Source organism: Paramormyrops kingsleyae, chromosome 14 (genome assembly GCF_048594095.1).
Source record: "Paramormyrops kingsleyae isolate MSU_618 chromosome 14, PKINGS_0.4, whole genome shotgun sequence".
Lineage (NCBI taxonomy): Eukaryota > Metazoa > Chordata > Actinopteri > Osteoglossiformes > Mormyridae > Paramormyrops > Paramormyrops kingsleyae.
Window position 1 is genome coordinate 23568269 of NC_132810.1, and position 24014 is coordinate 23592282.

At 40.8% G+C, this 24014-nt stretch overlaps 1 protein-coding gene across 1 annotated transcript in view; it reads right to left on the reverse strand.

Annotated features, from left to right (window-relative positions):
- gch1 (GTP cyclohydrolase 1) overlaps nucleotides 1-24014 on the reverse strand; it is a 78118-nt gene that overhangs the window by 38790 nt on the left and 15314 nt on the right. The window lies entirely within an intron of this gene.

Here is a 24014-nt window from a genome sequence, read left to right on the forward strand (position 1 = left end):
CGGTTGACTGGAGAAGTACCAGATTTGCTAACAATCCAGGTATAAGTAGGGGTAGGTGATACAGCAAAAATATAATATCTCAATTTTCATCCATATAATATTTTTGTGAAGTGTTGTAATCTATCAAAGATCAAATTTCCTATCATGACTAATTTTATTCATAGCAGTCTGGTAGTTGGTTGGCAAAAAGTATTGTGGGAATCTCAGCAAAATTTATTGTGGGAGAATTTGTGTCATATTTTTGATTTTATTTTTTGAAGAGATGATAGTGTGTGAGGTAGGTTTGTAATTTTTTTATGCTGCATTTTTTTTATTCAGTAAAATTTATCATGGGGGAACTTAATCATGTTATTTATCCCTAGTCCAGTCCAGCCTAGTCAGTGGTGGCATAAGAAAGAACAGGCACCGATCTGGTGCACCTAATTACATTAAGACAAGGCACATGGCGTGCTCTAATGTTGATGGATAGATGGCTTTATTGTGCAATTGGACACCAAGGTTAGCTCTTAACTGTATGTATATATGTGTATCTGTGTATGTGTCTGAGAATGGCTGAAAAGGAGAGCAATTAATCACACTTAACCATTCAAAACATGAGTCACTTGTTCGCCAGCATTTCTTGTTGATTTGTCGATGAGGAATTAGTATAGCCTACTTTAAGTGATAGAGCCAGGAGTTTAAAATACTTCAATCTGTAAATATTCTTCTGGTTGATTGTAGCTAATCTCATGTTTATACTATAAATAAGATCAGAAATATTTTGATCAGTTTTTTTTTATTGTGCAAAAGGATCATGTCCATGCAGTCATAGAATGAAGTCTTTTGAGAAATAGGACTAGACTTCACACCCATCCCATACTGTATATTGCCCTGTAATGTAAAAAAAATGTTTCTGAGTCAATATGGCATCCAATTTGTCTCATATTTTTGAATCGCACAATCAACCCCCCCTTCCTCCCAGGAAATTTTATTATTGTGGACCAAGGGAGGTAGTGGGTGGCCAGCCCTTTTTCATAAAATCGGAATGGCAACCCAGTTAAATGATCGATATTTGAGTTTGAATTAACTGCACGACAGAGGTGAGCCAAGGGCAAAAGCGGAGGCTGCAGTCGCCATCTTGTGAACAAGATAGTCTTTCAAACAGAGGAAGCTGGCTAGTTAAACAGTATAAAACTACAACTTTCCCTTCTGTTCATAAAGGGCGCAGCCATCTTGGATTCTGAACTCGGGATGCTGCTCTGAGATTCTCGGATCTCCGAGAAACGGGATTGCGCATGTCATCACTTCCGGCTTCAAAACTCCAGAATCCGACTCGGAATACGAGTTCCCAGGGCAAATGGAACGCACCAAAACTGCCTGAAATGGGTTGACAGAGACATTTCAGGGATTTTGAGTCATTCTGCGCTACAGATGGGTTAATTGCGTAAATTATTTTTATCAGATTAATCATGATTATGGATTAATCTGCATTAACCTGTTAATTTTGACAGCCCTAATTAATATATAATAATATATAATTAATATTATATATTGGAGGATGGCTATGAGGATTGTGTTGGTTTCCATAGATCTTGTGTACGTAGTGAAAGTGGCTCCGTGTTCAAGGTTTAAGGTACTTTATTGTCATCAGCAGTTGCGTACAAGTACATAGTGTGATGAGACAATGTTTTTCTATGGACCAGGGTGCAACATGCATTGACATATAACAAAAAAATATGCACATGGACAAAAGCAACACTAAACAGTGCAATAATATGCAATGTAGGGTCATGGGCATTGGGGTATTTCTGTACATAAATATAAAATGAAATGACCAACATAGTGTGACAGACAGTCACTTAGCGGCATGGTGGGTGTCTAATTATTGCACATAAGGATGTTATAGTAGCTTTGGAGTTAAAAGTAAAGTACAATTGCCAATTTACAGTATAATAATAATGGAGTTATTGTGAGGTAAACAGTCAGGTGGTGTACCAGAATCACACTTGGTTAGGCAGAGATTAATGAATATGCATTAAGAATTGTGGTATGAAGCTTTTACACAATCCGGTGGAACCAGCATGAATGCTTCAACACCTTTTGCCAGAGAGCAAGAGTGAAAAAAAGTCCATGTAGTGGGTGGAATTAGTCTTCCATGATGATGTTAGCTCTGCGAAGGCAGCGGTTATGGTAAATGTTCCTCAGGGGAGGTAGGGGCTAGGGATGGCGAAAACTAAAAAATTTCTTGACCGACCACCGAGCCTCAGTAGCCGGTTGAAACCGGTTAACCGATTAGTTTAAAATATGGTACGCTATTTGAAATAACAGCCATTTCGAGCCGCGCCTGCAATTTCGCAACTCTGTCGCATCTCTCTGCCGCTCTGCCTCCCGCACACACACACACACACTGCCACTCACGTCACTTTTTTAAAATCCCCTACAGCGCGAAACATGAGTCCCGCAAACGCGGCGCCGAAGAGCTTGTTGTATGTAATCGTAGGACAAATGGCTCCTTAGTTTCAAATGGTTTGGGTACAAGGTGATCGCTTTGAAAATAAAGGCGTTTGTCTAGGTTAGAAGCTCATTTGAAACATTGCCACGGCTCATTTAAGAAAATGACAGCTCCGAAGAGACGCCGCTTTAGTTGAGGTAGTGCTAACCATAATAAAGAAAGATGATGATCATCATCACCTTATCGGTTACCACTGAAATGTAGATGTAATGTATTTCCAAATCTAAGCCCATCTTATGCGGAATGTTGCCTAATAGACTGCAACATGATAAAACCAATGGATAAAACACGCACCTTCAGAATGCGTAAAAGACGCACCGGCCAAGGCAGGTCTAACTCACTGTGTGCCTTCTAATAACGGACAGGACAACTCTGTTGTATAATTAATATTATTTTTTTATTTTTCAAAAAGACAAGTGTCAACTTCTGTTAAGGGCAACATCTCCTAAACCATAACAGACAAAAACCTACAGCTATTCTTAAGAATAACATTAAATAAACGAAAAATTATTAGAATCTATGAATGAGAATACTGTAGCCAACAAACAGCTCACAGACAGGTGTTAAGGGTGCTAATTATTAAAACATAACAAAACGGTTTGGCCATTAGTTATTCTTGGAAAATAAATTAACGAAAAACAAGTTAAAGTTAAATTTCGCAAACCTTGTGAGCGCGCGAACCCAAACGCTGTGACCTCGCGCCAAATGTTTTTATTGGTTTATTAAGTACAAACAGGCGAGTTATGAAAAATTGAGTGTGAGGGATAATTTGTTCACTTAACACAAAAAGATGAGGAATGAGATGGCTAACTGTAGTAGCGTATAGTCCACTGTCTATAATAGCCTAATTTAGATATCACTTTTTTTTTTAACCGACTACCGACAACTTTGACCGGTTAACGTTGATACGGTCAACCACCGGTCAAACGGTCATCGGTTAACATCCCTAGTAGGGGCACCCCAATGACTTTCTCTACTGCCCTCACCATCTGCTGCAGTGTGTTGCAGTCTGAAACCTTGCTGTTCCCATACCAAACAGTGATGCAGCTGGACAGCAGGCTTTCAGTAGTTCCCCAAAGAATGAGGTGAGGATTGGAGGGGAGAGTCTTGCTCTCTTTAGTTTCTTTAAAAAGTACAGATGCTACCACAATCTCTTGGCAAGGGAGGCTGTATTTAGGGACCAAGTAAGGTTGTCCATGATGTGCACGGCCAGGAACTTGATGCTTTTGACCCTTTCTACAATAGTGCCATCAGTGGTGAGAGGCAGATGGACAGTGTTTGCTTTCCTTAAGTCAATTATCATCTCTTTTGTCTTTTCAACATTAAGGGAGAGATTATTGTACTTACACCAGGCAGCAAGCCTTGCCACTGCCTCCATACATGATGAGACATCATTTGTCAATGAGGCTCACCAGTGTCATGTCATTGAATCGCAAATTTGATGGTGGGGTTGGAGCTGAATTGCAATCATGACTGAGTAGTGTATAGAGCAGAGGGGTGACAACGCACCACTCAGTGTGGACTGACTGAGGCCTTTCTGTCAGAATGTCCATGATCCGAATTTAGTGGGCAGTTTCTGAGGAATTATAGTATTAAATGCTGAACTGAAATTGATGAACAGCATCCATATATAAGAGTCTTTACTATCCAGGTAGGTCAATGACAGGTGAAGTGCAGTGGAAATAGCATCATTAATGGATTGGTTTGGGCAGTAGGCAAACTGGAAAAGGTCCAGGGAGCCGAGAAGGACAGCTTTGATATGGCCCATGTCTAGTCTTCTGAAGCACTTCATAATAATAATAATAACTTAACCTTTATTGTCCCTCATGGGGAAATTCTTTTTACGCCTCTGTCAACTTGCTCTTTGTAGAACAAGCTGTCTGTGAAGGGCAGCCACCTGTTGGGGCTGGGGGCTGTTGGGCCTTGCTCAAGGAGCCGCAGACATGCTGAGGCTGGGTTTTAACCGGCAACCTTGTGATTACAAGCATACAGGCTTAGCCCACTGAGCCACACGCTCATAATGGCTAACATGAATTCCATAGGATGGTAGTCATTCAGACAGGACACACATGATTTCTTGGGAACTGGAATGATTGCGGTGGTTTTCAGGCATGAAGGTGCCTGCATCAGGTAGGTGTAAACACATCAGTGAGGACATCAGCCAGCTGATCTGCACACTCTTTAAGAACCTGGCCAGATATGTTATCGAGACCTGAAACTTTGTGAGAGTTGACTCTAGATAGTGTGACTCCTCACTGCAGCTGTAGACAGACTGATTACCTTCTCGTCAGCAAGAGGGGTGGTCTTTGTCACAGCCTCACTGTTGAAGGCATCAAAACATAATAATAAAAGTCATTCAGGACGTCAGAAAGAGAAGGGTCATTGTCACAGAGGGGGAGCACTGTTTTGAAGTCCATGATGAAACCTCTCCAGACATTCATAGTTTTTGGTTTGCTCTTGTGGTCACGTTCTTAGAGACAGTAACATTATCAGTGCATTTGCTGATACATCCAGTAACAGCTGCTGTGTACTCCTCTATATCGACACAGCCATCTTGAGTGGCTGCCTCTTGAAATGCTGACCAGTCTGTGCACTCGAAATAGTCCTGGAGTACTGAGACTGTTCCCTCTGGGTCACACTCTGATGTCTGTATTGGTTTAGTATGTTTCAGTAGTGATGTGTATGAGTGCAACTGCTGATCTTAATCTGATGTAGGAGACCTTCTGTGACAAGGTTGCGGATGGTTGTGCTGCCAGTGTTCCTGAAGGAGGTATTTCATCTCGCATGGCACCCTGGACATTTTCGAGAGGAGTCACAGTGCACGGCTTGATGATTAGCGGGAGAACATTTTAAAACAAATTTGAGGAAGCACTTCTTTACACAGCGTGTAGTCAGAGTATGGAATAGTCTTCCTGCTATTGTAGTGGAAGCTAAAACCATGGGTTCCTTTAAATCAGAGCTAGATAAGATTTTAACAACTCTGAGATATTAGCTAAGTTCTCCCCAAACGAGCTTGATGGGCCGAATGGCCTCCTCTCGTTTGTAAATTTCTTATGTTCTTATGTTCTTATGTAACTTCGGTCTGTACTAGGCCTGACCGATAAATCTTATTTTCATCGTCATTACGATATGAACTTGCACAATAAACACATCGCAAAAGCCTGCCTGAAACGTGATGAATCCTTTTATTAGCACGCGCCAAGCATTCAAACTCAGCATGCAAACATCTGACCTATCAGATGGAGCCCTGGGTACATGGACCATGCACTCACACCATTTGGCTAATTGGATGAAGCCCCAGCCTAGCGTTATCGACCCTCACATTAATTGCCATTAATTTGGTTGTGAGCGTGAGGACAGGCTAGTTATGGCTGAGGAAGGAGAAGAGAGCTGGGGAAATGTGGTTTACGAAGACATTGTGACGAAGAAGAACGGCAATTCTGCTATTTGGAATTATTTTGGATTCAAGAGGGACGACATGTTACAACAACAGGTATTGCGTAAAACATGCCTAACAGTCGCGGCAACTTCCAGAGGAAACACAACCAACCTGCATCATCACCTGCAATACAACCATAAAGAACTACACAAACAATTCAAAAGTCACCAAACCACAAAACCACAACCGTCGAGTAGTAGCAAAACTAAAACCTTGCCATCGCTGCAGCAACAGAGTATTTCTCAGAGGTTAACCCGTTTGACGCCTTATGAAAAAACATCCAAACGCCGCATAGAAATAACCGGGGCCATAACTTGTTATATGACTAAGGACGTGATGCCCATAAACACAGTGAACAAAGATGGTTTTGTAAATCTGATAAACAAATTGGACAGAAGATATCAGATTCCATCTTGTAGTTATTTTTCCCAAGTCACCATTCCAAAAATGCATGACGCATGTAGAAAGACTGTAGAATCGGAACTGGGTCAAGCTGAATACTACACCTGTACCACAGATCTTTGGTCCAGTCAAACAACAGAGCCCTATATCAGCCTCACTGTACACTTATACAGATAGCATACTTCCCTGGAGAACACACCGGAGAAAACATAGCATGTGCACTCTGTGAGGCTTTGGCCAGCTGGCATTTGCGTGAAGACCAGCTAGTTTGCATTACCACTTGCAACGGATCAAACGTTGTGAAAGCCACCGAACTCAACAACTGGGTCAGACTTCAGTGTTTTGGCCACAGGCTGCATCTTGCCATCGGTAAGTGTAAATAAATACATTTATGTTGTTATAAATAAATTGGCTTTACATTGTTATATATCAGTCTTATTTTGTAACCTGAACCGAGATGATACAGGTTTGGCCATTTTATTATCTAGTGTTTGTATAGACAGTTGCCTTGTATAGCCAAATATTGAGTTCGCTCTCTCAAGCTCTTTGTTTTAGTAGTGATGTAGCATTCGTGAGCAATTAGTTCGTTTTTAATTAGTCTTTTGTATTACTCAGAAATAACGAGTCGCCTCTGTGTTAGAGTAACTGGTTTATTTTGACTGGGCCGTGCAAGTGCGTCATTCAGTTTGAACATCTGAAAAAGGCTCTTTCTTGGACAGGTCTTTTTATGAGCATCTGATGACATTTCGGCAACTGTCTGAATATTATTAATCCGAATAAAAAATAGCACACACAATATGCACTTGTAAATATGGCAATTATCATTGTTTGTTTTCCCCATTGCTCGGTCAGCTTTGAAACTAGCCTACTGTTGGTAAAATGGACGTGATTGAGTGATCTCAATTTTGTAATGAACATAACTTTTTCAAGTGTGTTTATGTCTTCTTCCTAGAAAATGCTACTAATGATGGCTGCCGTATTGCCCATGCTGCTGGACTTTGCAAAAAATTGGTGGGACATTTCTCACACAGCTGGAAGCAGAAGGTGGCACTGAAAGAAGCACAACAAAAGCATAACCTGTCAGAGCATTTCATCACAGAATGCAAAACCAGGTGGGGCTCAAGGCAAAAGATGATGGAGAGGGTCTTGGAGCAGCGGCAGGCCCTATCTGATGTCCTCTTGGCAAACCGTAAAACACGGCATCTGGTTCCCTCATGGCAGGACCTGGATGTGCTTGAGTCTGTAACCTTGGCGTTATACCCTTTGCAAGAATTTACTGATGCTCTTTCCTGAGAAAGCTATGCGAGTGTTTCATATGTTAAACCTGTACTTCATCTTTTGAAGACATCAGTTCTTGCAGCAAAGGAAGATGACTCTGATTTAACCAAGACTATAAAAGCAAAAATCTTGGATTATATGATTACAAAGTATGATGACCCAGCAACACAAGAACTACTGGACACTGCATCTTTCATTGACCCCAGGTTCAAGGGCAACTACATTAGCAAAGAAAAGACCAGGGTGATGTCAGAAATAGAAGAAACAGCACAGAAAGTAATTAGGTTACGCATTTTATGACAAGCTTGCATATTGTAATCAGATGTAGCATTATCTGAATGTGGATGGAACATATCTATTTTTCATTGTGTTCTAAACTGCCTCTCTGTTTTAGGAGGGAACACTTTCTGACAACACTGAGGCCAAAAGCATGGATTCACCCAGTGACAAGAAGGCAAAACGATCATTAGGCAGTTTGTTAAAAACAAATTCAGGCTCCACTCCCACTCCATCTTCCATGCAGCTGGAGCAAGCTGTTGAAGCTGAACTGAACAGCTACTTGCTGTCCCCGACCAATGACAGCGAGGCAGACCCTTTGTCTTGGTGGAAACTCCACCAGGTCATCTACCCAAAGCTAAGCAAACTAGCTCAGAAATATCTTTGTATACCTGCCACTAGCTCACCCTCGGAGAGGCTCTTTAGCACATCAGGGAATGTGGTAACTTGTCAGCGAGCCTGACTGAACCTAGCAAAGTTAACATGCTGGTTTTCTTGGCCAAGAACTTGCCCTAAGGCAGGGGTGGCAAATCATATCCACAAAGGGCCGGTGTGTATGTAGGTTTTTGGGATAACCTGTAGGTCAGCTAATCAAACCCAAGTTTGAGGACTCTTCAGCCAATCAGTCCTCTAATTAGTAATCTAATTAGGGAGTTGCCGCGAAAACCCGCATACACACCGGCCCTTTGCGGATAAGATTGGCCACCCCTACCCTAAGGAATGACTAAAGTAGTAAATTATCAATTGGGGGATAATTTTTTTTAATGATTTTGTCTTAATTTTGTGGCCTTAATCTATTTCAGTTTCCCTCTTCATAAATCAGTGCACCTTGTTGAGCAGAGTGAAGTGACTTGATTACTGTAATAGGATATAAATTGTCATGTTTTACTTATATTTATTTAGAATTTATTTGTTTTCCCATAGATATTTTGCTTTTTTTTAGGAGAGAAGATTTTAAAAGGAACAAGAGAAAAAAATTGTTATAATGTAATATAGTCATATTAATGTTCTTGTGGTTTGTGTTAGTAGAACCTATTAAAGCAGAAAGACATAGGAAATAGGGATACAAATTATCGAGTAATTCATTAATCAATAGTTGTTTCATCTTATCGATCGATGATCGATTAATTGCTAAGCGGCAATTTTTCTGAGAAGCTGAATTTCCCTCTGAATAGGTTCCATCTACTGTATACGTAACATAGAATGCTACCTTCTATATGATATGAAGAAAAAATGCAAATCATATTCCTTAATCAAAGGTTTATTCTGAGCTCACTTGAGGGCAGGGAATAACATTTGTTGTCGTCATTGACCAACTTGAAGTGGCTCCATACTGCACTCTGTTTTGCCCTCTTCATCCTCTGTGTACCGTTTCTCTTTTATCTGTTGTTTTATCTGTTGTTTGCTTGTGTTCCCGCGTGTGCGTCAAGTACGTCTGGTGTCAAGTGCGCCCCACAAGGACTGGCAAGGAATTATGGGTTCAAAATACAATTAATTGCAATTAATTAATTTTAATTGAGTAATTTCTTATCGACAATTAATTGATAATCGATTAATTGCTTACATCCCTAATAGGAACTGTATATGCACCTAATTATTTATTTATCGCAAGTCATATCGTCATCGCAATACTGAATAACGTTATCGCACATCGCAGGTTTTCCTCATATTGTGCAGGCCTAGTCTGTACCAGGAACTGAGGAGGTTGGCTGTGAAGTCTCTGAGGGAGGTGTCTGTTAGGAGGATCTGTGAGCAAGTAACATACCGTCTATGGTCTAGCGACCCAAGTCTTGCTTATAGAAGAATCAAAGCATTACGCACATCTGAATTTATTCCTCTGAGAGTTGTAGTCAGGGCAGTTTATGGAATGGTCCTTACAGATGACACTGCAGATGTGGCCTGCTGGGGGAGCTACTTTAAGCAGCTATTTAAAGCTGATCCTCAAGCTAGATATTGGACATCTCTGGGTCCAGAGTTCTTCAGGCTATTCCGATTAGCTGCGAACCACCTAATCTCATTAAGAATGCCCAGGTGGTAAACCAGCTGAGGATAGGGATAGTGCAGGAGTTTGTGGTATCTGGAGTGAATTTCAGGCTGGTGGTAAGGCTGTCTTCCTGGCATTGCAAGCAACCTTTGCTACCATTTGGGTGACAGACGTCATCACAACTGACTGGAAAATGGGATGTGTTGCCCTATCTGGAAAGGGAAGTTGATTGTGGCAACTACAGGGGGATAACACTGCTCTCAGTGCAAGGTAAAGTCCTTGCTAGGGTCATGCTCAATAGCATCCATAAGCACTTGGTTTCCTATCAGTGATCGGAGCAGTCTGGTTTTAAGCCTAAGCAGTATACCATCGACCGCATCCTGGCCCTGAAGGTTCTCACTGAGTGTAAATGTGAATATCAGCAGAATTTCTGTGCAGCCTTTGTCGATTTTCTTAAAGTCTTTGACTCAGTTGATTGAGTTGCCTTGTGAGACATCCCGAGGCTTCGTGGGATCCCCCCACTGGACATCATCACTGGCCTGTACACTGGTACTGTGAGTGCTGTGCAGAAAGGAAGCAGAACCTCTGCATTCTTCCCAGTTGATTCTGTGGCTCATCAGGGTTGCATTTTTGGTTCATCAGGGCTCTCTAAAGACTTAGCGATTAGTCTAGGTGTCTGGGCTTGTCAGTGTCCTGGATAAAAACCAAGATCCAGGCCTTTTATTGACCTCTTGGGCGCAGCAATGCAGTGTCTGAGGAGAGAATGTCAACCACGTTGAGAGGTTTACTTACCTCAGCAGTGGCGTTTATGTTTCTGGTAACTCTTCCTATGAAGTCAGTAGACCGAATTGGAGAGCAGGGGGTTCATGAGGTCACTGGAAAGGGGTGTGTGGCCTTCCTGATATCTTTATAAGAGGTCAAAGGCCAAAGTTTTCAGAGTTTTGGTGCTCTCTGTTTTACGGTTTGGCTGAGAGACATGGATGCGATCCAATGATTGAGACGAACACTGGACTACTTTCGTACTGTGTCTCTTCGTAGAGTCATTGGGTACCGCTGGTTTGACTTTGTGTTGAACAAGAGGTTGCTCAGGGAGTCCTGAATCAGGCACATTACCTGCATTGTGAGGAAACATCAGTTACGGCACTACCGCCATGTAGCATGATTCCACGAACGTGATCCGGCTCACAAGATCCATATTGCTGAGGACCTGAGTGGCTGGGCTAGGCCAAGGGGACACCCTGAGAGGTTGCCAACCGGGATCCCGAGGTGTTTCATCATGTGGTGGGTGCAGCAATGCGCTGTTCCAGTGTATGCTTCCCAACCTGACCTGACCTGACTATACAGTGGATGTAATAAGTATACTAGGGGTGGCACGGTTCACAAAACCCACGGTTCGGTTTGTATCACGGTTTTAGGGTCACGGTTTTCGGTTCTGTACGGTTCTTGTTTTTTCTTTTAATCTTTAACACTCCAGAAATGTACTTCAGCATATGATATATAGCTTAATTATCCACAATTTAGGATACAGTATTAACTCTCTGGGGTCGAGTATGTCGTCGGCGACATCGCATACTTTTCGCGTCTATTTCAGTTTATATCTCGCTGAAATCTTAATGTAGAATCATGAAAAAAACGCTGGCTAAATCCGTAATCTGTCTTCTTTTCAAAACGTCCATTGTCGGAAGTATTAATTTTTTTTTAATTAGGTTAAATCGGCAAAAAAGTAAACCATGTCATCTTACTTTGTTTTACCTGCATCGGGGGCGTGTAGTACCGCTCTCACCCGAAGATCGCTATTCACATTCAATAGCCGCATTCAATAGCCGCATTAGCGCGTATTCAAATCGCATTCGCATGGTAATTTGATTAACAGCGCAACGGTGAAACGCGATCCAGATACATCCCCTTCAGCGCCATAAAAGGGGGTTGGGGACGTGGCCAGGTGACAATGGCTCATTCATACACATGAAAGTTGCTACATATTCAATGAAAGGAGCCAGAAATAGTGACATGAGTTAGGTTTTTCTAATTTATTTATCCAAATGAATGTTGAATCTACACCATTTAGTCATCTTCATGTAGCCAAGACTTTGGTGATCAGATATCTGGGATAAAAAAAAACTGCCAGCATTGCTTACTATGTACTTTTATAATGTTTCTGCAAATGTTCCAAACTGCATTTTGCAATGTCTATACTTTGATGTCAAATTTCAAACTTAACAAAAATCTGACATATTTACAAAATATATAAAAATAAAGATGAGTGTGATGGCAAAACTAATATATAAGAAATAATTTATTTGCCATGAATTAAGTTTATGATATTTGAAGAAATGTGTGATCATGCCCCAGTCAGTGAAAGTGTGTTTCCTACCCCTAGACCCCAGATGGTTAAAAAAGTTATATCATGTAATCATGCATAAACTGAATTTGACTTGACTTAAAGCACATTATTAAAATTATTAAACATTATTAATCCCAGAAGAGTAATAAAATAAAAGTCTTGCCTTAACATGATAAATGCTAAAAGAATAGATCGCTTTAATCGCTATTACAGTTGGGTATGGGAACGCGGTCTTATTTAGAAAACATACAAAAAGAGACGCATATAATGTTTAATCATTCGTTTTGTATTTGTCCGGTCCACGGGGTTAATTTAATTGGGGATCGTTAAAATGATAGATCACCTATCTTGATTAAGCCTGATTCGGTTAGTTATATATATATATAACGTGAAAAAAAATTGGTATTAATTATATTAAATGTTCTTGAGTAATCGATAAAATCAGTTTCTGTGTATGTACAAGACATCAATCTGTAATGGTGCAAAATATGTCCAGTTGATATGTCTAGTATGATCATCTGGCAATAGCCTGTAGGTCTGTGTGGTCAGACACTGTGCAATAAACAGAATTTTTAGGAACATGGCAAATGTTCACATGCAGCATGGAAGCAGGCTCACTGTTACAACGCTGACCGGGGAAGCAGAGGCGAGGAGACCTAGGATCGGGGGAATGCGGGGTTTAATGAGCAAAAGGAACACAGACGAGCGGTAAAGCAGAATTACAATATAATGACCGAACTGGAGAAAGAAACGGAAACGCGGACTAAATACAATGGAGTAATGACAAATTTGACAACAATCAGGAACAGCTGGTAAACACGGGGAATCCACACAGGGTTAACGAGGGGGCGTGGCACACGGAAAGAGCGGACGATCGAGGCATGACACTCACTGGAGTGCTTTGTCACAGATAACTTAATTTTCTTTAACAAAGTGCCTAACCGCACATTAAATTAAGTCACACAACAAAGGCACACAACAGCGTTCAGATGTTGTGCTATCGGTTGGCTGAAATTTAAACGTTTTCTTCAGAGACAGGGTGGTAACGCCGAAAACACGAGCTAAACGCAGCAAACGAAAGGCTACCGGAAATTACTTAGCTGGCTGAACTTTTACCGGAACTACGTCACACCGCTCTGTGCATATAGCCTATAGACCTTTTTCACGAAAACCGGAAATACGTAATCGTAGGGTAAACTTAGTTCCGGTCAAGCGTCAATGCATTAGAAAACCCGGGATCAGAGAAAATTCAGCAGAGAATATAGACAACCTATCTGACAAATTTGCCCAAATTTACATTTGCGGATGTTGCTAAACTCGTGGAGGAAATCTCCGTCACGAGAAAGAGCAAACTTGATAAAGGCTACAAATTTTTCCACAAAGAATTTGTCCATAAGTATCAAGGTAACTGTTACTGAATTGCTCACCACATGTAATTTTTAAAGGAAAGACATTAACGGCTTTTGTTAATGTTTAAAGGTAGAAAAACTTTAGATGTATTTGTTAATAGGCAAACAAAAATATGTTATTTTAAATTAGTATAATATATATATATATATATATATTATATATATATACCTTAACATTAGACGCAAGATGAACACCCTACACACGCACACAGAAAAGCCCGGACATTTGCACAAACGCACAACCAAGAGTGGGGCTTTACAGTTTGATAATCAAACTAAATCAAAAAACACTTAAAATGCATAAGGATCGCTTTGTTGTAGCGAAATTTTTAAATAGTGTGAGCGTGATGTAAATCATTTAGGCAACAAGAATTGAGTAGCTGTAGGAACTAGTGAGCAAAATTTAGCAACAAGCATCAAAAAACATTTTAGCTGTGTTTTGTTAATTTTAAAGAAGTTGGCCCCGTTTTTTCTAATTACATTTATTAGCTATAGGTAGTGCCATGTTTCAAATAAACCCCTTAACCATAGCGTTTTTAAAGTAATGAAGCACTTTTCGGCAAATGTGTTATTTTAAATAAAACACTCTAAGCACATCGACGGAACTCAGAGCCGCTATCAATGGATCTAAAACAATGGCGTTTGGTGAAATACTTTTTGTATTTTACAATGAAATAAAACTGTTAAGCTGATTACGGCTTTCTCTCGTTTTTAAAAACTTTGGGTAAAATATTTGTGCTTGTTTCGCATTTGCTCTTTTTGACAGTGTTTCGCTCGGGCATGCCTCTAGTTGCTTAAAAGCTTGGGCCTTGTGTCATTTATGCTTAAAATACGGTGTTTGCTTCTGTTTGAGGTGAAGTGTCTGCTGCAGACGTAAGTGCTCCCCTTTTTAACTGTGAAGTTTGGTCCTTCATCCCGCCGGATAGCCTGAATCCATTTACGTCGAACTTCACCATTAACAGGGAAGGAATGAAAAGATAGATGTGACTGCTTTTGGGCATTACAAGAACAGCCCGGTACACTGCAAGAAGAAGAGGTCGCTGCATGCGCTATTTGTTTTACACCGGCGGAAGTAAAGATACCCTACGATTACGTATTTCCGGTCAAAAATGCGGAAGTTGTGAAAAAGGTCTATTCTTTCACGCGAAAGGGAAACACACTGACGTCACATACACTGAAAAAAGTGTCACAAGGGTGTAGCTGGTTTGACCTAAAATTTTCATGTAGAGTTGATGTATTATTTTCTGTCATGTGTTCAACTTACGTTTTTTAGCTGAACAGACTCAATTAGACAAACTGCACCACTAAAGCAGAATGATCCATTGGGTCAAAGCTTAAAATTGCTTGTGTGCTTGGATCGCGCATGCGCAAGTCCTGTGCACGTCTCTGAGAATAACCGCCACAAAGCTTGCCGTTACTATATATGCTGTCCTCAGGTAAGAATGAAAAATGGAACCTGTAAATGTAATTTTTTGTTCTTATATCTTAGTCGAGAACATGATTGCATGTTGACGTTTTAAAGTTAGTATTGGGTAGAACATAGTTATGTAGAACATCTACCTAGCAAGTTTATTTTACATAGATTGGTCGCCATTAGCCGTTTATTGGGAAATGCTCAATGTGAATATTAGTATTAATATATAGATATTATTTTGTGTTAGCTAGCCATATTAAGTACTAGTTCCTTTTGAATTAATGTCAAGAACCACAGCAAGGGTACAAGGTGCGATTTTTGAGTTAGTTGTTAAGAAAACAGTTCGATCTGTGTCGCGTGTAGAGAAACGGGGAAAAGGATTTCTCAACATGTACACGAATGTTTAAAAAACGTTGCTTTTTCTTAACCTTTTGGTCTTTCATCCACACGTAAACTGAGTTTCAGTTAATTGAAACAGAGTTTTTGCAAAACTCCAGGGTGAACATTATCAGAAGCTGGTTTAACATGCTGTGGACAGCCATTTTTTGCGTTTTATGTGGGCACAAATGTTTTAAAGTAGTGTTTGTGTGGACGGGATTATATTGTAATTAGGTGATTGTTTTTCGCAGAGTGAAGAAAGGTGTCATAATTACCCACAAAAATAACAGATCTTCCGCGCAAGTAGCTATTAGTGGCTGCACCTTCACTCGCTCACCGCTAATATCCAACTTTTTTTCCCCCTCCCATTCAATTCGTCCTAGAATGGCTATTTCTTCACCCCAATCCACAAAATCCCATCCCATTTCATACTGGCCTATCTCTAGCCTCACTGTTCGCGCCCTATCACTGATCCCTCCCAATCAAAATCAATTTTAATAACAGGTGACACGGGGAAAGGGCGTTACACGCCTACACTTTCTTGTTTATGGCTTGTTTATGAATAATGCGTCATAATAAAGTGGACTGTTACAGTAAACTGGCTTGGTTTTTTATTTGTTTCAAATTATATTCATTAGTTGAGCATGATTGGTTGTAAGTGAAAAAATCTAATGTATTACATTGACTATTTTAAGTTGAACTGACTTGAAAAAATTATATTAACCCAACTTGAAAAAATGAAGTGTGAAAAAATGAAGTGATTTTTTAAGTTGATCCAATGTTTCATTTTTTACAGTGTACGGGGCACGAGGCTACATTGCGCATGTCATGAACCGTCGAACCGTGCGACGCATGCATGCTCCGAACCGAGACAAGCGAACCGAACGGTTCGGTTTTTTTTCATGAACCGTGCCATCCCTAAAGTATACACACCCCTGTTAAAATGCCAGGTTTTTATGATGTAAAAAATAAGATGACGTTAAATCTCAAAATTTTTGATGTGACCTATAACCTGTGGAGTTCAATTTAAAAATGTTAGAAGGAAAAATATAAAAAAAAGCACAAAGAGCTGGTTGCATAAGTGTGCACACCCTTAAACTAATACTTTATTGAAGCACCTTTCGATTTAATTACAGCATTCAGTATTTTTGGATACACACCTGCCATCAATTAGTCTGACTGATTAACCCAAAATAAAGTTTAGCTGTCCTAGTACGATTCATTTAAAAAATTGTTTGATCTTCTGGTTTATAATGTGGCAAGTGGATGCATACGAGAGCTCCCGGGCTAATTATCTTTCTTTTTTCTATTAAATGAAACCTTTTCTTTATTATCTAGCCTCTTCACGTGTAAGTAGTCTGCGTTTTGACTTTTATGTGCAGAAATGAGCCAATCTAAGCAAAGTAATAGTGCTCACACTCCGGCGACACGTGCTGCAGCTAACGCAATTAGTAAGCTAGAATTGTTTTCAGCCGCTAATCTGCTGCCTACTGCTAGCTCCCCAACAATGCCTGAAGAAGCCAATACAACGTTACCGCGTACGATGGACCTATTGTCCGTAGAATTGGTGAAGCTGAGATCCTTGATAAAGGAGGACGTTTCTTCCCTGATTGGGGAGTCTACAAAGCCACTTCAGGCTTTGCTGGATACCTTACAGACAACAGTGAACTCCTTTCAGAATTGACTCACTTCGATGGAATCTATAGCAGGTGAAAACGTTTGATGGTTGCAGAGGCCACTATCCCACTGCTTCGTAAAGAAAACCAATCCTTTTTAGACAAGCTCGATGACCTTGAAAACCAATCATGAAGAGCTAACCTTCGAATACTAAACATCCCCAAAGGCAGCAAAAAGGGTAAGGATCCAATTAAATTCATGTCGGAGTTGCTGATGGAGGGCCCCGAGGTGTTTACCGTCCCACCTGATCTGATCTGGAGAGAGCTCCCCGTTCCTTGATGTTTGGTCTTGGCCAAAGGAAAACCCTGCGTCCCTTTCTGGTTTGCTTCTCCAGTTTCCAGTTGAAAGAGGCCACGCTGCATTGGGCTAGAAACCATGAGTTTAAGTTTCAAAGTGCCACAATACGGATCTATCAGAACTTTAGCCCAGCGCTAGCGAAAAAATGGGTGGCATTCAGTGGTGTAAAGCAACCCCTGTACCGATTTCAACAACTGTATCCAGCCCGGCTGCGCGTATTCTACAAGAACGATGTGCTCACCTTTAACTCGCCTGATGAAGCTCAAAAGTTCTATGAGCAGAAGTTCAGGACGGAATAAAAGACATGCGCCCGAGGTGATGTAAGATATGATGATCAACACAGACGTTAATGCTCATTTATTAACGTGAACCTAACATTTCTATGATGGTATCGATATTGGTTCCCTTATATACGTCCTTTTGTACAGGGGTTTCACAAATATTTTATTACTTAATTGCCTCCTCTGTTTTCAATATTTTATCTATTCTGGAGTGTTATTAGGTTTCAGCTCTGTTTAAGATCCTGGGAGCCCTCTTGGTTTAAGGATGATATATTACCAGAAGTTATAGGAATAATTTTAAACTTGCAGCTTACCCCAGTGAGGGGATCAAGTATAGGTAGAGTTCTAATTTTATTTCCATTTGGGTGGGGGGTAATGTTTGTAGTTTGGGTCGCTCCTGGATGTTTGCCATTAGCTCTGTTATTTGAATTTTTGAGGGATCTCATTCTCATTACCATGTACATTGTTATAATTACTTTGTTACCTTATCCCAGACACCACTAACTATGGGAAGCTCTAGCATATGGATAACTGATATACGATTCATTAGCTGGAACGTTAAAGGACTTAACGGGCCTGTAAAAAGAGCAAGAATATTCAATCACCTTAAGCATTTAAAATCTGACATCATATTTCTTCAAGAAACTCATCTGTTGTTGAAAGACCAAGTTAGACTTAGGAAACCTTGGGTGGGATAAATTTTTCACTTTAGCCTGAACTCTAAAATCCATGGCACAGCAATACTGATACATAAAAAATTCAGTTTAGCACAACTAACATTACCTCAGACTCACAAGGTCGCTTTGTTATAGTATCAGGACTTCTTTTTCACAAACCGGTTGTTTTGGTTAATGTTTATGCCCCCAATTGGGATGATGAGGAATTCATGGGGAGAATTATCTCTTTAATACCAGATTTGAACTCTTGGCAGGTAATATTCGGGGGTGACCTAAATCGTGTAATAAACCCGATCTCAGATCGCTCTAATCCTAAAAATGTAACCCCATCAAAAATGGCAAAATTACTTTCAGTTTTTATGAATAAAGTAGGTGGTGTAGACCCCTGGCGCTCGCTTTTTCCACAAGGCCAAGCTTTTTCTTTCTTCTCTTCAGTATACCACTCGTACAGTAGAATTGACAATTTTTTTATTGATAAAACTTCTCTCAAACGTTTCTAAAATAGAATATTTAGCTATAGTTGAATCGGATCACGCCACAGTAAAGCTCGATCTTACATTTTCATTTAGATCCACACATCCTCCTTGGAGGCTAGATACAACACTATTGGTTGATAAAGAATTCTATAAACTAATATCTGAGAAAATTCATGATTTTTTTTAATTAAACGAGAGTGATGGTGTTTCCCCTTCACTCTTATGGGAAACACTGAAAGCGGTACTTCGAGGTGAGATTATTTCATATTCAGCTAAGATTAATAAAATGACTCAAACAGGACCAACTCATATCAGCAATAGCTAATGTCGATACCCAATACTCCATCTCCCCATCTCCTGAACTCTATAAAAAGAAACTGGATTTTCAAAGCCAGTGCAACCTTATATCAACTGTTGAGATGGAGCATATACTATAAGTCACGTGGTTATTTTTACGAGTATGGTGACAAAGCTGGCCGTGTTTTGGCACACCAACTTAAGAACCGCTCTGTGACTCGGCAAATCACACAGATCAAGAAACCAGATGGGGGAACTGACAATTGATCCGGAAAAGATTAATGAAACATTTGCCACTTACTATTCTAACTTATGCAATCCGCTAGTGGAGTCAATATGTAACGTTTTTTCAATGGTCTCCAAATTCCTTCTATAGGTACAATGCTTAGGGACTAGAACAGAACTCCCACTGCAACGAACAGAAATTATTACTGCAATACAATCAAAGCAAAGCGGTAAATCGCCTGGCCCAGACGGCTATCCGATTGAATTTTTAAAAACATTCACTAAAGTTATCTAACATCCTTCTTGATATGTTTATTGACTCTTTCTCTCGTGGGTCATTACCAAAAACACTTACTGAGGCATCAATCACTTTGTTGTTAATGCCTGGTAAAGATTGTACAGATTGTGGCTCCTACCGACCCATTTCACTCCTGAACTGTGATGTAAAAACTTTGGCAAAGGTTTTGGCCCTTCGTCTCGAAACTACAATGCAAGAAGTGATATCCGCTGACCAAACCAGTTTTATCAGGGGCAGATATTCATTCATTAATATCCGCTGACTTTTAAATATAATTTACTCTGCTGCATCTGATAAGGTACCAGAAGTGGTTGTCTCACTGGATGCAGAGAAAGCTTCTAATAGGGTCCAGTGAGAGTATTTGTTTGAATGCTTAAAGAAATTTGGATATGGCCCGTTTAATTTCTTGGATTAAGCTTTTATATAATTCCCCACAAGACTCTATAGTCCATCCATCCATCCATCCATTGTCCAACCTGCTTATCCTACTGGGTCGCAGGGGGTCCAGAGCCTATCCCGGATGCAACGGGCATGAGGTAGGGAACAACCCTAGACGGGGGGCCAGCCCATCGCAGGGCACACTCACACATGCACACCTAAGGGCAATTCAGCAATGCCAATTAGCCTCAGCATGTCTTTGGACTGTGGGGGGAAACCAGAGTGCCCGGAGGAAACCCCATGACGACACAGGCAAACTCCACACACATGTGACCCAGGCAGAGACTCGAACGCAGGTCCCAGAGGTGCGAGGCAACAGTGCTAACCACTGCACCACCATGCCGCCTGCCTCTATAGTCACAAATGGTAAACAATCAGGATATTTTCAGCTCTCTAGAGGTACTCGTCAAAGATGCCCAATCAGCCCATTACTATTTGCCCTAGCTGTGGAACCCTTATCTATCGCAGTTAAATCATTGTCATCTGTAAGTGGACTCTATAGAGGTGGGCAGGAGCACAGGCTTTCCTTGTATGCATTACAACAACAACAACAAATTTATTTTTGTATAGCGCATTATCACAACATTACATTGTCCCAAAGCGCTTTACAGCATCCCCACCCAAAGCCCCCAGTGAGTAAGCCATAGGCGACAGTGGCAAGGAAAAACTCCCCAGAAGGAAGAAACCTTGGGAGGGACCAGACTCAAAGGGGGAGCCCATCCTCTAGGGGCCGGCAGGGAGAGCCAAATACAGTTAAATCTGAAACACAAACGGGGAGCAGGGGGGAGATGACAAGCCGGTGCCACCACTCCCTCCAATCGCCAGGCAGCCAGAAGGCAGGGAGCGGGTCATACAAGGAAGATGACACAGGCAGAATGGCGAGCTGGATGCACGGACGTCATTGGTAGTGGCGACGTCACATGTTGCAGGGTGTGCTGGACATCTTGATAGATTGAGGGCTCCAGGCAGCACCCCCCAGGACAAGGTGGTGGAAATAAATGCAATTAGTCAAAGTAAGGGACACTATAGGCAGTGCTAAAAGTTAGATGAGTGCAATATGAAGTGCAATGCTCCGGCAGATATGGCTATGGCAGCATAAGTAGGAGGGAGAGGCAGGTGGGAATGCAGGCATGGGGAGTCCCTGAAATGTCAGCACTCCAATCCCACAAGCAATTGTGAAGCTAGAGTGACAGCACTGTCAATTCAGTTTATCCAAAGCCAATGGCACCAATCCCCACCCAGCTCTACACCTCACACTATAGGTTTAACTGGGAGTGAGAAGCTAGCTAGAGCTAGAACTAGTGTCCCTATAAGCTAAACTAAATAGGTGTGTTTTTAGTATAGACTTGAATATTGAAAGTGAGCCTGAAACCCGCACATCCGGTGGAAGACCGTTCCACAGCTGAGGAGCTCTATAGGAGAAAGCTCTGCAGCCTGCCGTAGATCTTTCTACCCTAGGTACTAACAGATATCCCGCACCTTGAGATCGAAGCAAGCGTGGGGGATTGTATGTGGTCAGTAGATTATTAAGGTAGTCTGGTGCAAGGCCATTCAGTGCTTTATAGGTTAACAGCAGTATTTTATAGTCAATCCGAGACTTAACTTCAAGGTTCTGTACTACAATGGTTTAGGTCATATTTAACAAATAGGACTTTCTCAGTAATGATTGGTGACATGTTTTCCTCCTCAGCCCCTTTGACCTCTGGTGTTCCACAGGGTTCCATTTTGGGCCCTGTTTTATTTTCTTTGTACATGCTGCCATTAGGGTCAATCATTTCAAAGCACAATGTTTCTTTTCATCTATATGCAGATGATTTACAAATCTATCTGCCAATTGTGCCAAATTCTTCTGAAGCACTTAAATCAATCCATAGTTGTCTGTGTGACATTAAACTTTGGCTGTCACAAAACTGTCTCTGTGTGAATGAGAGTAAAACAGAGTGTATTATGTTTGGGACCCAAAATTCTTCTAGTTTTATCACTGCTGATCTCGATTTTCCAGTTCCTTATTTGAGCCAGGCAGTCAAAAATTTGGGGGTGACTTTAGACAGCAGTTTAAATTTTCAGACTCACATTGACTCTGTTGTCAGGATAGGATTTTTTCATCTTCGCCTACTTGCGAAGGTTAAACCCTTTCTGAATCAGAGTGATCTGGAGAAAGCCATTCATGCTTTTATTAGTTCGCGGCTCGACTACTGCAATGCACTTTATGTGGGAATCACCCAAGCTCGTTTACACCGTCTGCAACTTGTGCAGAATGCTGCGGCTCGTATGCTGACCAATAATCGTAAAAATGATCACATCACACCGATCCTGTGCTCCCTTCACTGGCTTCCGGTACAGTTCCGGATTCAGTTTAAACTTTTGATGTTTGTTTTTAATGCGATTAATGGTTTGGCACCCTCTTATTTGTGTGAGACAATAAGCTTTTATCACCAAGGTAGAGCATTACGTTCTGCAAACCAAAACCTGCTAGTGGTCCCTTGGTCAAGATACAAACAATGGGGTGATCGCTCTTTTGCAGTCGCTGGTCCTAAACTCTGGAACACTATTCCACCGGAGTTACGCAAAATTACGGATCTCCCTTTGTTTAAAGCACAACTAAAGACCCACTTGTTTAGAATGGCTTTTAATACTTTATAATTTTATGCTGTTATTATAATTTTCATGTATATTGTTCATTTATTTGATTGCAATTATATGTTTCTTTGTTTCTATTATTAATGCTATTTTATTGTCATTTTAGTGCTGTGAAGCACTTTGGTTCAACTTAGGTTGCTGTAAAGTGCTATATAAATAAATGTTGATTGATTGATTGATTGATTGATAACTGGTAACCAATGAAGGGAGGATAAGACTGGTGTAATGTGATAAATTTTTTTAGTGTTTGTGAGAACTCTGGCTGCCGTATTTTGTACCAGCTGAAGTTTATTTAAGGAACCAGACGGGCAACCAGAAAGGAGGGCATTACAGTAGTCTAGTCTGGTAGTTACGAAGGCATGTATTAATTTTTCTGCATCACGAAGTGAGAGCATCTTACGAAGCTTGGCTATGTTTCGTAGATAAAACGCAGTTCTAGTAATACTTCTTATGTGAGCATCAAAACATAGATCTGAATCTACTAGAAGACCAAGATTTCTAACCACTGTGTTAGGTTGTGTAGGAAGGCCACTAATGCTGAGGTGGTGAAACTTATTTCTTGCAGCCTTGGGACCAATCACCAGTACTTCTGTTTTTTCTGTGTTTAACATTAGAAAATTTTTTGCCATCCAGCACCGAATATCTAACAGACAATCTTCTAACCGAGATAGGAGTGATGTATCATCAGGGTTAACAGATATATAACTGTGTATCATCTGCATAACAATGAAACCCAACACCATGTTTTCTAATAATGTTACCAAGTGGTAGCATGTATAGGGTAAACAGTAGTGGGCCCAGTACTGATCCCTGTGGGACACCGTATGTGACTTTGGTGGCCTTGGATGGTTCGTTGTTCACATGTGCATACTGATAGCGATCAGTTAAATATGAGCGGAACCAAGAGAGTGCTGTCCCTGTAATGCCAACTACACCTTCTAACTGGTCCAAGAGGATATTATGGTTCACAGTATCAAATGCTGCAGTTAAATCTAGTAATACCAACAGCGATATCAAGCCACGGTCAGAAGCCATAAGTAAACCATCCATTACTTTGACTAGAGCAGTTTCTGTGCTATGGTTTGGTCTAAAGCCAGACTGATATAATTCATTAGTATTATTTTTTTGTAGGAAAGAAGACAACTGACGAACTACAACCTTTTCCATGATCTTTGAAATGAAAGGAAGATTTGAGATTGGTCTATAGTTTCCTAAAACACTAGGTTCAAGATTTGGTTTCTTTAGAACAGGTCTAATAACAGCCAATTTAAAAGGTTTAGGAACATATCCAAG